The sequence below is a fragment of the Haliaeetus albicilla genome, chromosome 13 (assembly GCF_947461875.1).
Source record: "Haliaeetus albicilla chromosome 13, bHalAlb1.1, whole genome shotgun sequence".
Lineage (NCBI taxonomy): Eukaryota > Metazoa > Chordata > Aves > Accipitriformes > Accipitridae > Haliaeetus > Haliaeetus albicilla.
In genome coordinates this window covers 23201310-23215688 of record NC_091495.1, presented here as the reverse complement: position 1 = coordinate 23215688, position 14379 = coordinate 23201310, and the positions used below count along the sequence as shown (strand labels likewise).

General features: G+C 39.6%; 1 protein-coding gene across 1 annotated transcript in view; it reads left to right on the top strand.

The window, feature by feature from the left end:
- Window positions 1-366: 366 nt before the first annotated feature.
- The window catches only part of RASGRP3 (RAS guanyl releasing protein 3), a 65691-nt gene continuing 51678 nt past the window's right edge, over window positions 367-14379 (top strand). The window contains exon 1 of the mRNA XM_069800470.1: window positions 367-819. The gene's annotated coding sequence lies outside the window, so the exon portion shown is untranslated. The remainder of the gene's footprint in view (window positions 820-14379) is intronic.

The window sequence follows — 14379 nt, the reverse complement described above, 5'->3', positions numbered from 1 at the left end:
GCTTGAGGCTGCAGGGTAAGTTTCACTGAGGAAGAAAGTACTCAGATGAAATGATGATTCACAGACTTTAAAAGTCATTCTTAAGCAGACAAGATCTGCTTCCTATAACATATATTTTGCCATCCTAAAACATGTTAGTCATCTTTGTCCTCTTTTCTAAGCCAAAGAAAACTTTTGTTCCAACTCTCCAGTCTCAAACAATTTCAAAGATTTAATCAAAATTAAATACTTAAGGGAAGTGGTAATTACTCAAGAGACTAAGGCCAAAAGGCCTAGTGCTACTGCGTCTCCTCATTTTTTTGTAGAGTACAAAAGATGACATCCTAGCATGTTTTTGAATAACTATTTTCCTCATGGAAGAGAACTGGGTCTGCAGAGCAGTCTTTACCAAATTCTTTTACTTATAATGGTGGGGGAGGGCAAAAAACCCTAAGATCTTTCCTTTGTTTAAATGCATTTCCTGCCTTCCTTACTGCTATAGACCGTGTTGTGGCAGGCCTATTTATAGTCCAAAGAAAGGAAAAAGCACAACTGGATGCAGGAAAACTAAGTTGGGAAAGAATAGAAGGAAGTGTGGCTGCCATTTAGCCAAACAATCTAGAACTAATTGAGCTCAAAAGAGCTCGAGCCTCAGTGAAGCTGCTGTGAGTGAACAGAGCACAATCCTGCTGCTCTCTCCAGGGCCCTGCCAGGGCTTCTGAGGGTTAGAGTCATGTACAGAACACTGCTGGGCAGCAAATAATGTCAGCATCTCAACACCATGAGAAGAAGTCTTAAAAAAAAGGAGAGTGCTGAAAGTTAGATACCTACCAAATTAAGGTAAGTGTCTCTTTCTGGCATTTCTGCTTGCTGCATTCTCCATGTCTTTTCAGATGTGGCCAGACTGGTAAATGAAAACAGAATGAGCTTTGGAGAAGGAACTGTATTGGATTTTTTAGATAAAGGTTTGGCAGGATGTCTGATTTTTAGATAAAGAAATCTGAATTCAGTTACGGATTCTTCAGAACTTTGCTTAAGCGAAAGAAGCCTTTGCCATATGTCCATAAGATAACTTTGCTGTTTTCCTCACCTGTGTCATGTTCATTTTATAATCTGCGATTAAGTACTAGAGAAATGTTGATGGTGACTATATGTCCATAAGAAAACTAATGAAGTCAACTCTGCATTAGGTTAAATATATAGATTTACAGAGAGAAGGAGGGAGAAGTATATGAAATATATATTTATACAAGATGTTTTAATTTAGAATACATAAACATATCAAAATGTATATAATTTATAAATAAAGCTTTGTGAGAATTTAGTCTTACAGTCATGAGGTACATTTGAAGGTAGGAACTTTGCCAAAATTAAAGCACCTGAAAGTTTCTACAGTTTTAGAATTTATTACAGCACGTAATTTGTGTGTGTGTGCGTGTAGGTACATAAAAATATACTATATGTAGATATTGATATATGCTATTCATTGTGGCTTTGCATTGCAATACCATGTGGTTGCCACTCTGAAGTTTAATTTAAACTGACAGTAGAATGTGAGTAGAAATTTTTTATCTGCTTCTTTTCAGATACTACACACAGAGTTATACCATCATGACTGCATGTGTAAAAAGCTCCATTTTAAGACATAGCAGTGTACAGACCACATTAATTCATTGAATTAGCATCAACAAGACAGACTTTTAAGAGGGAAAAATGAAAAGTTATTTTAAGATTGTGTTTGATTTCTTTGATTTCCAACATGCCTTTTGCTCTTCTAACAAAGGAAATGCTGTTGTGATTTGAAGGCAGGAGGATAGAAACTGTGGAATACTAGATTCAGGATTTAATCATGTGATTCTCTTCTTTGAACGATCTATGAGAATAACCTTTGCATTAGTCTCACTTGTGTTAACACATTACCTCTATGCATATGCCATTCAGATTATTCATTTGTTATTCAGATGTTGCTTAGGATTAGTGGTTTATTGTAAAAAATTGCTGGTGAGTAAAAAGGAAGTGTGATGTGTTGTTATTCTACTGTATCCCCGTAGGATGCTATTATGTTTAGAGTCTGTTATTGTGAAGATAGCAAGGCAGGATGTCATCCACGTAGGTGAAAAGCTGCGATAGGACAATTGTAAACAGCAGCAGTCAGCTGAAAATGTGATTCAGGGAGGTGCCAAGCAGCAATTCCAATGAAGCAGATGTTAGTCAGTGCTCATATAAAGGATCAGGCTTTTCTTTGTCTGATTTCAAAGTACTCAATTATTTACAGTAGTTCTCATTTCCAAGAGGTTATAAGCCTGGTCTTGTGAAGAACAAAACATCCGTAATAGGAGTAAAAATAGAAGCCTGTACACGTTTGCAAGAGAAAGCTCTTTAGACTGCAGTTTGAGTAACTAGCACAGCATGTTCTCATTGAGGTAACATTTCTTGTTTTTAATTTCAGTAACTGATTCCCCTGCACAAAGACTGAGCAGAAACAAAAAAAGAGGGTTTTAATTTAAAAATATAAGATTAAACTGTGTAACCACGATTATACTAGGTATGCTTTGTAAAACTCATAGGATAGAGGGAAGGCAAATCTGCACGTAAGTACTCACCCAAGCAAAGAAGCATTGCAATTTCTGCTGTTAAACAAATGCAATCATTTCCATGAGATGTCAGTTGCACACCTATTGCAATAGAACTGAACAGCAAACACTGGATCATTCAGATTTATTCAGGTCTGCAACACTCACCGCAACATTATTTTAAAGTATCATCACTGCATGAATGTAGCAAAACAGAGACCATTGCTTAGCTATAAGGAAAAGTTCATTTGCAAATCAGCCAGTTACAATGTAATTATATAGGAAGAGGTAATAAAATAATGTACTGATGCACTTTTGCATTTATCTGTGGAAAAGATATTATAGATGGTACTTAGAAATTGCCTAATTAATACTCTTAATAAATTCATATCCTTAATGAAGAATTAACAGAACAAATTCTGATGAGAGGCACACATGCAAATCCACTGAAGCCAAGAGAGTTGCTCACGCCACTGAGAACAGAGTTTTTTGTTCTGAAGATATGGAAAACCTACTCCACTGGCTATTCAACTAGTTTCCCTTTCTTATAGTATGCTGTATGTACGTACAGCATGCTACATGGCAGTAGCTTAAAGCTACCCTACTCTTTCTTCAATCTTTTCTCCCATTTTAGCGTCTAGGACAGGCTCAAAGCAACTCAGAATTGGGGAAAATGTGTCAGCAGCATGGCTAGTGCTGCTCAAAACATACTACGCTGCTTCCAAATAAGACAGTTTGTATTAGAAAAAAAATCCAGCTTAGAAATTACTGTTAGGTTTTCTACCTTTGAGAACTTAAGGCCAGTGTTTTCAAGTTTGTCTCTGTAACTGTGAGACTTAGTAACCCTAGTTTAAAAAACAGAAACTGCCTTACATAGTCACATAATCGCAGAAGTAGCAGTTTAGCAGCGGAAAAGCCACACACATAAAAAGATTTGTTTCAAAACTGCAAGAGTTCACAAGTTCATGAGTTCAAAGTTTGCAAACTGAGAGTTTTGTCCTGAAGATACAATTGTTCCAGAAGGCCTTAGAATGAAATTCACACCCCTGCACCTCATAAAATCTTAACTACCTGCTAGGGTCTAACTGCTCTGCAGGAGGTTCTTTGTATATAAACACTTTTGAGTGTGCACAAGTACTAACAGTGTTGCAATTATTAAGACTCCAATCTAAAAATTAAAGAGGAAAATTTGATATACCAGAAGGAAGTGGAGGTTCACATGCTTTCTACCCTACCATTATTTTGCCAGGAGATATAAAGAAGTCTGGGGTTGTCAAATAAATACTTCAGTCAACTGTTAGTACTGTGTGGGCAACGTGGGTTTCTGGTTCCAGGAAAGTTGACTGACTTAAAGAAAAATCACATGACTTGACTTAAAAAACAATGCACTTTGGGTGACAGACAAACCGTGCCATGCTTTCATGAAAAGCTAGCTCAGGTTTAGTAGGATTTATTATTCCTCATGCAGTTGCTCCAGTGTAAGTATCTTAATTTCTCCCTAAGCCGCTATTCCACTATACCAGATGCTCTTACAAAGGAGCTTTGTGCTCCAAGTAACAGTCAAACCCACTAACATTACAGGAAAAAAAGAGCAGAGACTTAGAAGTACCAGTGTGTCTGTTTGGGGCAGTCAAAGCAAGATTTTTTGAGAACATATGTACAGTCTACAGTAGTCTCACTCAAAAAGCAGAACTGGGGAAAAGGGAACATAAAAAGAAACCCAGCTCTAAGACTTTAAGAAATCAAAGTTCAATATTGGACAGCATCAAAATAGTTCTACAAAGAGAAGCAGCTGCTCAACACTTACAACAGAAATGTCAGTGCTAAAAAATAATTTCTTTGATAATGTCTAAAAAACCCAGTTTATAAGTATGTGCTCAGTAACATCCTGACTCATGCAAATGTTTATACAGGTGCTTAAATTTAAGCATATGAGTAGTCCCATTGACTTCAAGAAAAATTATTTCAAGAGGCTGATAAAATTTAAAGCCAGGCAGAGTCATTAGATCATCTAGTCTGATTTCAAACACAGCATGCTAATTTTACCATTCCTCTTGTCCGAAACCCAAAAGCTTGCCTACTTACAACAGAACCTATGGATATAGTATGTTCAAGGTAAGTTTAAGGGGAAGATCATGATGTTCTACATGCATTAGTAGCGACTCACTACAGTGAGAATCGTTCAAATTGACACAAATCCCTTAGCTCAAACGGGAACTAAATGTTGCACAGGCTTTGTACCAGCTTACTGCACAAGCACGAAGGTCAATGTGTGTATGGAAGATGGACTGTTTCCCCAAAAAGTCTATGTGCTATTAGAAAAAGCCATTAACTTTACTTTGGTTGCTTTTCTACTCTTCTAATGGACATGGGAAGTACTGTTGCATAAGCAAGGATGAATGAAAAAGCTGCTAAGTCAATCTTCATGCCAAAGTGCAGCTATATTTTTTGCCTTCAATACTCTCATTTCCCACAGACCATGTGCAAATTGTGGTACAAAACAAGGAGCCACTGTTCAGAAGCAGATGAGACATGCAAGTGTTAACCAAATGGAGACACACAGCAAAAATGAAATTGTCAAATCTCTTATCATCACTTGAACACACATAGGCAGTTTAAAAAGACTTATTTGAACAAAAGAGAAAAAGTTGGAGACTTGACCTGGGGCCTCCTTTACAAGGATCAGTAACAGTGGGTTTATATTACATGAACATACAACAGCAGAATAGTGCTGTGGAAGGATACAACACACAGTCATAACAAAGAATAAAAGGGGGGTTAACAAGAAAGACTTTCTTGGAGTACAAGTCCACCTTGGCCACAATTCATACTCTGTTCCCAGGACTCAAAGATCCTTTGATTACAAAGGATGTCCCACATTGCAGCAGAACAGAGGAGTTAGTTAGAATGTACAGCCTCCCAGGCTTCTTTGAAAACACATCTAGGGGAAATGGGATGGCCTGTGCTTTAGGCGACTAAGAGCCTAAGAACACTGAAGTTGATATACATCCCAAGTGACTATATTCACAGAACACCTAGAACAAAGTAAAACTCCACTATATGACATAGTATTAGCAATGCTTGTTCATAGCAAAATTTAATCAAAAGTATAATAGGACACACTGGCTAAAGTCTCCTCCAAGAAGCCTGCAAGTTCAGTAACCGTGCAGGCATCTTCATGTCTGGGGTTAGCACAAAAAAGATATGTTGGCTTTGAGAAATATACTTGTCTTTATCTTCTTCCTATTTCCACTGAGTTTCAGGGTTCACAATCTCCTTGTTACTTAGCACAGTACTTCCTGGAAAGCTGAGAGGTACCCTAGGTGAAGGAGAAACCTGTAGCAACTCCTGACAGCAGGGGAAAATGGCAAGCACACTACCAAGTTTCTGTTCTCACCTCTTCTGTAAACTCATTTCAGCAATTTGCTCTTATTTCTGCAGTGGATACCATCTCTGAAATGACCCTTCTCAGCCATCTGTTTAGTAATGGTTGCAGACCAGTTTATCACAGTTGTCCCCAAACAGACTGTGTGGACTCAAGCAACTGCACAATGTAAGATACAGCCCTGCTGTAACAGTTCTGTAATGCAGGAATATGAAAATGCAAATTGGCCAGTCTGTTGTCAGTATTGCAAAGAAGTGATGCCACTTGGTCAAGATAGCACAAATGTAGTAAACAGCCAGAGCAGTTATGGTGTGATACAAGGCATTGCGGGTAGTCTGCTCTACCAACATGATTCAACCATATGCACAATAACTCAATTTTCAGGGGCGGATTTTAATGTTTTGTCAAGCTAACAGGTCTGGCATTGTACCACTAATTAATTTATGATAGTTTACGTTATAAAGCTGTAGGTCATTTTAGTTACAGAGAACAAAAATTAATGTGTACCAACATCTCTGTTTAGATAGCTCAGCTTTCTTAGAATTCTTGATGTCCTAACATACCTTATTTTTCCAACGTAGTGTTTCATTGTTATTTTGGATTATTACCGTACCACAGTTATCTTGGGAGGCTGGAGACAAAGATAAACCTTCAAAGATCAGCTGGCTCATTACTAAAGGGAAAAGGAAAACTGAAATAGCATTCAATCTCAGCTGAACTACAAAGTATTCTCTATAATTTCAGAAATGGGAAGAGGCAAGGGATGGGAGTGGACTAATGCTGAATTCTTCCAAGCTGCTTGACCTTCCTCCTAGTTATGGCTAGTCTCTTCTTTCTCTCTTAAAGCAAGGAACCTCCATACTGCCTTTATATAATGCCATGGTTTTATACTGCAACACAGCCTATATGGAATTCTGGAACAGCCCATCATTGTATTATAGTTCTACTCTATTCATTCACATCTATTCTATTAGAGTAGGAGGGTGAGTAACTGTCTTAAGCAAGAATTTAAAGCAGAAATAAGATAAAAAAGCAGGATAGTGTCCTCATACCATTGAGACATGAAACTGGAACACTAGCAACAGAGAAAGGCCCAGATTCAAACAAGTTTAAAAAATCCAGTAGTTACATATACAGAGACCTTAGCCCCAAGGAGCTCTGGCATACAAAAATATTAAGTGTTGTGACTATAATAAGTAAATCTCCTCACAACTAATGAGCATGGAAGCAATAGCATCTCTCTCATCTTTGCACTGGGTGCTTTCATAGAGTACATAGAAGGCACACATGGATCCAAATTCACTCATCTCACAGTAAGTTTGGAAGCATGAATCCCGAAATCTTTGCATGCAATGCAGCAGACCTCAGATAGGTTGCTGGATAACATAGTCTGACTTACAAACATGCTGTGTTTTGGACTCAGTGCAGACCCTGCCTGCCAGTTCTACCAGGTTAGGCATTTGTGATCCATGCCTCATTTTACAGTGCAAGCACAAGCTTCAAGTGCTATTGTTTACAAGGGAGTGGTGCATTACTTTTTAATATTTTTACAGAAACGGTTAAAAAAAAATTGTTCATTTTTTTTTCCAGGGAGAGGAAGGAAACAGGCTTCTTTTTTGGTCTTTTCTGGGTCTGTAACTAGACTCCATTGTTTCCACTCTTGTAAAGTCAATGCAAATGGACTACATCAAGCTGCAAGGTCAGATACTCAGTACCAACACATGCTGCCTCACTAAGAGGTTGACTTACCAAACCAAGAACCACTGTGACATCGGTGGTGGCAACATGTATACCAAAATTAACGAAACAGAAAAAACATTTTTCATTACTTTTGTATAATGCAAAATTGGCAGAATAACATTCTCTGTGATGTACATTTTGAGTGAAAAGCATACTCAGAGGTGATTTATACAAGACAAAGCTGAAAGTAGTTGAACTTACAATAGGAGAGACAAGTAAAATACAGAAGTCCCAGAAAGCTAGGTACTTTGTGTAAAAGAGAAATTGATACATCATAAAACATACATTCACTGACTTGAAAACTTTTTGTGCAACTATCACTCCACTTCATGTCTGAGAGACGATGTAATGAAGAGCTCTGAAAAAAGTGCTGATGTCATACTCTTGTTCACTTGTACTCATTTGCCTCAATTGTGGAAAAAAACATACTTGTTGAAGATTTTTAAATGGTAAAGGAACTGATGATTAGCTCAAACTTACCAGATGCAGAAAACACAATAAAAACTGAGAGCCTCTGTACATTCAACATTGCAACAATGCCCCGTCCTTGTTCAGCATGTCATTCTCAACGAAGATGGCTGTACAAACCAAGAAAACAAATCTCTTCTAAATGCTCAAGTCTGTTTAGAAATCTTCAACTTCAGAACTATCAAGCTAGTATTGGAAAAAACACTCTTTATGACAGATTTGGTTTTGTGCTTAGTGGCGCTACTACATCTAGGTCTAGAATTATAGGAACACACTCTCCAAGCTCTGTTTCTGAAATAAGCATATTCACCCTGTGGAATATAACTATTCAAATTAGTTGGTAATAGACAGTGAAGAGCTTTTGTTGCTTTATTTTGTTGGGTTTTTTTAAACAATCATGAATATATTGTTATTGCTACAGAAGAGGTCCTTATCACCTGCTTTGATTGCATGGTGCAATTTCACCCTATCCCTCAGCAAAGGCAACGCCACTACCATTTAGCATTCACAGTGTAGACCAACTTATATTTGTCAGTCCATCTCTGTACTACAAGGATTACAATAGAAAATTTCTCATTTGTTTCTAGAAGAAACAAATTCTTTCTAAAAATTCTTTCTAAAGGAAACAAACTCCATTTCAATAACTGACAATGTGAGAAATACATACACATTCATCTATCAGTTGCTTTGGATTAGCTATTTCATGAACACCTGCTGCTTTTGTAAAAATGGAAGTCACAGTACTGAATGAGAAGCATCACGGATAAACTCACAAGCAGCATGCAATCTTGTCATCAAACAACTGAGAATCTATTAAACAAGAAAAAGTTGCTGAAAGCACTGAGAAACTTGAAACTGAAATGCCTCATGCTCCATATTTGGTGCCTTTCAAGACATAAGAAATTCCTCATCCTGGTCTACCCAAGCACCTTGACTGAACATCAAGAGATGTTTTTGATGCAATTCTATGTTTGAAGACAATACAGTGGATAAAAGACAAATTTATTGGCTCACCCACACATCATCTATAATAATGAAATAATACTGAGGATCTTAATATGATGAGGGTTTTAATATTACTTTTAAAAAACCTCCCTTTCCACCACAGCCTCTTCACAGTAACATCCAGTTAGTGCTCAATTTATGCTGCAGGCTTTCAACAAGGTGTTTCCACTTACACACATGTCCTGCAACAAGGCAAATAGAAAAACAAGAATTATGACCTCTCTCTGTGAAATAGAATTAAGTAAAATGAACTGGAAATAAAAAACATTGTGGTCTTACAATAATAGTAATGATTTTAATAACTAAAATTTCTTACATATGTTGATATAAGGAAGGAACTTTAAATTGCCCGCTTCTCTGTGAATACTGTGGGCTTTGGAAGGGAGGAGGAGGGTTGGTTTTGTGGATTTGTTTTCTGTTTGAGTAGGTTTGAGGTTTTCATTCACCCCATTAGTCATTGTCATCCCCTTTCTAAATCTGAGGACCAAAGGTACAGAAAAATTAAGACTATCCCCTATTTTTCATGCCAGATTTGTTATCTCTAAAATCTAGTATCTCCCCATGCTTCTTCAGAGAAAATATTACATGAGTTGAGGCACAATTACCATTAACTTAGAGCTGTGAGTGCACAGCATTTCCACAAAGTAGAGCACAGATTCTAAGCTGGACATCAAGAGGAAAGAAGGAAAAGGAGAGGGGAGCCACTAGTAATGTACATAAGTGAAAAGGGTGCCTTGAGTGATTTGGTCATGCTATTCCCACCAGTCTTATACAATCCACCCTTATCATCAAACTTCATCCTTCTACCTCCCATCTCTACCTCCTGGATCCTCTCTCCTTTAGTCTTATACATCTGTGCTTCACAGTTAGACTGGATGACTGTTGTAGGTCCCTTCCAACTGAAATAATATTGTATTGTATTCTATTCTAATTTTATTTCTCTCCTATCCACCTCTTCTGCACCTTAGCACCTTCACTGCATTCCCTCCTAACTCCACTAACCCCTTCTTCATATTTGCCTCCATTCCAGGCGTGAGTTTTTCACTATGCAGACAAAGTGCTTAAGACAAAACTAAGAGCCATCCAAAAGTGGTGGGAAGGTGGCTGGGATGACAGATAGTAGCCCCTCTGGAGCATGGAATGAGAAGCACTGAAGGCATGGACCACTGGCAGAGTGGCTTAATCCCCAGAGAATTCAACAGCTACAGTAACAAACACCCAAATCTCTACTGAGCAAGTGAAAACATTATTCAGAAGCTTACAACCGAGCTGAATGTTTACTAGGTCAACAAAAAAATCCCCCACTGCCTGCCATGATGCAACCGATCTGTCAAAAGGCAGGTCTGTACTTCAGAGCCTAGAAGTGTTACTGTTTTTCAATGCCACACTTGGAAGAAATGTTTAACAAAGCACAACAACTTTTTCCCTCCATTGTTTCTGAGAACGGAATTATCAGATATTTTAGCTTAATTCACAAACTCCAAATTTCAGTCAGGTACACAGAATATCAAATCTCAGTTTAAATTACTATATTGTCATATACTTAAAATCACTCAAAAGCATTTTTTTCCAATGAAAAGCAACTAGCAACCTTAACTCTAGGCATTGCCATAGGCTCCACCTATGACATATAATCGCTGATATAAAGAAAGGACTGATTTCAAGGGTCATACCTAAGGATGACCTAATTTAATGATACCCTATCTTCTCAGCTCTTACTTTCTTAGCCATAACATGACTATTGGGTATATACCCTTGGGTATGAAAGGGGAGGTACACTGTATTTGCAGTACTCCTGTGCCCCCTAGAGCATTGTATTGAAGAACCTGGAATTGTCTTAGATTGCTGGGGATATAACATAGCCTATAGATGTTTAAAGCTGATTTAATGTAATGTAAGGTTGAGAGGCTTATATACAGTATTTTCAGCAAAATTTCCTTTCCATTATGTCCTTCAGATGCCCTTTAGCTGGCAGCTTAGTATAAGAGCTGTTGGACTATTTATAGCAGACTTTTGAATCACACTTAGGTATTTATAAAACATCCTGTCTAGTGAAGGCTTCCATGGTCTGCTTTCCTTCACTTCTGCTGATAGTGAAGGCTATATAATATCTGAGGCAGTGAGGTAGACCAGGCATTGTTCATTAGTTATGGATTCCACATATTCTAAAAGGCTGCAGTCAAATCATAGTGCAACCATTTAGGAAACAAATGTAGTAACACAGACTTGCAGGTAGTATAACCTGACATTTTTGTCCACTGTCTTACCTCCTGTTACATAAACACCAGAAGAACAGGTTAACAGAAAAAGACATTTTCAGGCAACCCACAAAACAGCTGCCCATAATTGCCATATTCAGAAAATAACTGTATATTCCAAAATTTTGCACAGTATCAAAGCACTGATGCTGACATAAGCTCTTTATCAATGATCAGTTTATAAATGAATGTACCTACAGTTAATTAAATGACACATAAGCAAGACATAGCCAAGTATGTCTAAAAAGATAAGAGAAACAATAATTAAAAACAAGCCATGAAATAAAGCCTCTCCTACAGTAAGGAGAGGCTTTGGATCCATTTATGCAGCATCAATGAAAGCAAACAACTTCCTGATCTCAAGCTGAACCAAAATGGGCAACTCTTCCATTCTTTACTTCCTTGTGACTTTTCTAAAAGCTATGCATACTATTTGACATTAAAATTTTTACATGCACCCATCCCTATCACAATTCAGTGCTAACTGTACTCATTTTTGTTGTTCCTGTTCAGTATTTCTCATAGCATGTCTGAGAAATCTATGTTCATTTCTTAGTTTTTATTTGAGGCATTAATGTCCACAGAGAAAAGAATACCCTTTTCAATCCAGTCTTGAGTTGTTTTCTCAACAGAAAGAGAAGCTAATATACCGTTGTGTAACAAACAGCAAAGTTTTGTCATACAGAAGATGCCATGTGATAGATATAAGAACACAACATTACATTCACTGTGTCTGCATTAGCTACTCAGTATTTCTTAAAAAAAGGTAAGAACAGGAAAAAAAGAAAGCGTCCACAAAACTTTTTGAGACTTATTTTCAGGAATTATACACAAATTATGTCTCTGTTCTGTTTCATGGTGACTTAAATCTGTCCATCTAGCATGAGGAACTGATAAACTTTTTCTCACATAAAATGCAATCAGAGTTGATGGCATTTTTTTACTGAACCATAAAATAATCATTTGTGTACTCATTTCAGAAAGTACAAAGGCTCCTTTTCTTTTTAGGGAGTGTATCCCAAGCTGTTTGTGGAATATTGCCATTTAGTCATTATCATCAAGTTATGTTCCTATGTGGAGCATGACTACCAAATAAAAATAGGCAGCTATTCAGTGCAGTGTGATGACTCTGTTCTGTGTGCTACTTCAAATAGCCCAGGTACTACCAGTATTTAATCAATGATATCAAAGGGTCTTGATAAATGTAAAAGAGTGCAATTGAGAGACTGCGTAACCAGAGGCATGGACAAAGTACTATTAATGTCATTTGTGGACTGGTAGACCATTGTGGAACACATTTCAATCATGTTTTCTTCAGTGTCAGCTGGGAGTAATTTTGTAACAAATTTTGTAAAAAAATTTAGGATTCATTTTAAAGCTGCATATAAAGTTCTGTTACCCTTGATATCAAATGAAAATGCCTTTTAGGGGAAATGAAATGGCATTTATCAAAGATAACTCATTTGGTCAATGGGCCACGCCCTAAAGCACAGTGAATGCTTTCTCCCTCCTCTGAGTGACACCTGGTATTTTACGCCCAGCTCTGTGGCCAGCCAGCCATGGCCAGGGTCTGCAGGAGCTTCCAACTCAGTTCTTCAGGGGCAGCTCTCAGTCCCTCTTTGAAATCATCATCCCGCCAGTGTCCTAAACTTAAATGAACTCATTCCTCATGGGCTGATTTCTCATTCTTAAATTCATAGTTTTTACAATCTCCTCTACCCCTCTTTCAAAGCCTCCTCAGCACCTCGGAAGGCCCCAGGGTCACAGAGCCCCACACACCGGGACACTCTCTTCAGAGGCCGGATGAAAGTTCCCAAGGAAGCTTGGGGAGGCCTCCTCCATGCAGCCTCCCAGGACAGCCAAAAGGAGCAACTTGCAGACACATTGCCAAGCCTGATTGCGCACTGGGACAAAATGGTGCTGCACATCTGCAGCAATCATTTACAACTTGCCTAGCCACTAACCTACTATTCCAGAAGCATTTCTCATTGTGCGGCACTTACCGATTTACCAATGCAGAACAGAGGCCTGGCATCATGCTACCTCCAAGCGTTTCAAGCACGAACCCACATCTCAGGCCTTCGAGGTGAGGGGTCTGAGGCGGCTGCACCGAGGACCTCGGGCCGCTGGGGGCTGCTGTGGGGCCGCTGGGGGGCCTCCCCGCAGCGCCTCTCCGGCTCATCGCTGGCGGCGAGCACCGTTGGCCCAGCAGGCGCCGGGTGACCCCTCAAGCCAGGTCCTCGGCCGGGAACTCGGGCCCTGGGGGACATCCAGGGGCTCCCGTGCGTCGCCCTTCGCGCCTGGTGCGTTTCTGCCCTTTGAAATGTCTGGCCGAAAGGGCGAATTCTCTCAGAAGTGCCGCCGCTGAGGGCGTGGCGGTGCCCTCTGTGAGGGTCCTAACGGCTGGCGGGGCGCGCGCCAGCGGCTTCCCCGGCGCCGGCAAGGGGTGGGAGGCTGCCGGGCCGGGCTCGTCCTCCCGGGGAAAAGCAGGAGCGAGGCTCCCCGACCATAAACTGAAGAGACTTTCAGCCGATGTTTCCTTATTTGTTGTTTACATACGTTACCGGGGTGCGGACGCAGAGGCAGACGAGGACAAACAAGGCACCAAACGCTGCCGTGTCACCAGGGAAAGGTCGGGGGTTCGGGGTGCTGGCGGAAGGCCCCTCACCGGGGCTCCGGCCGCCGGTACTGGGGGCACCTTCACCTCCCTGACTGCTGACGAGGTCCTCTAACGGGCTGGGTTATGAGAATCCATGTAGCGCGGAAGGTTTCTTTCTATGAAAACTTGTCAAGGAAAGCCAGCGGTTTCCCTGCCATACCAAGACCGAGAAAACGGGAGACCCACAAAGGCATGGGTAATTAGCACGAGTGCTTCTTCCCTGCTTCAGACTGTGCCGGCAGCGCTGATGGCTGCATGGTTTCGTAACCATGTGCGAGTTTATGTAATATGAAGAGCTGGGTAAGGTCGAAG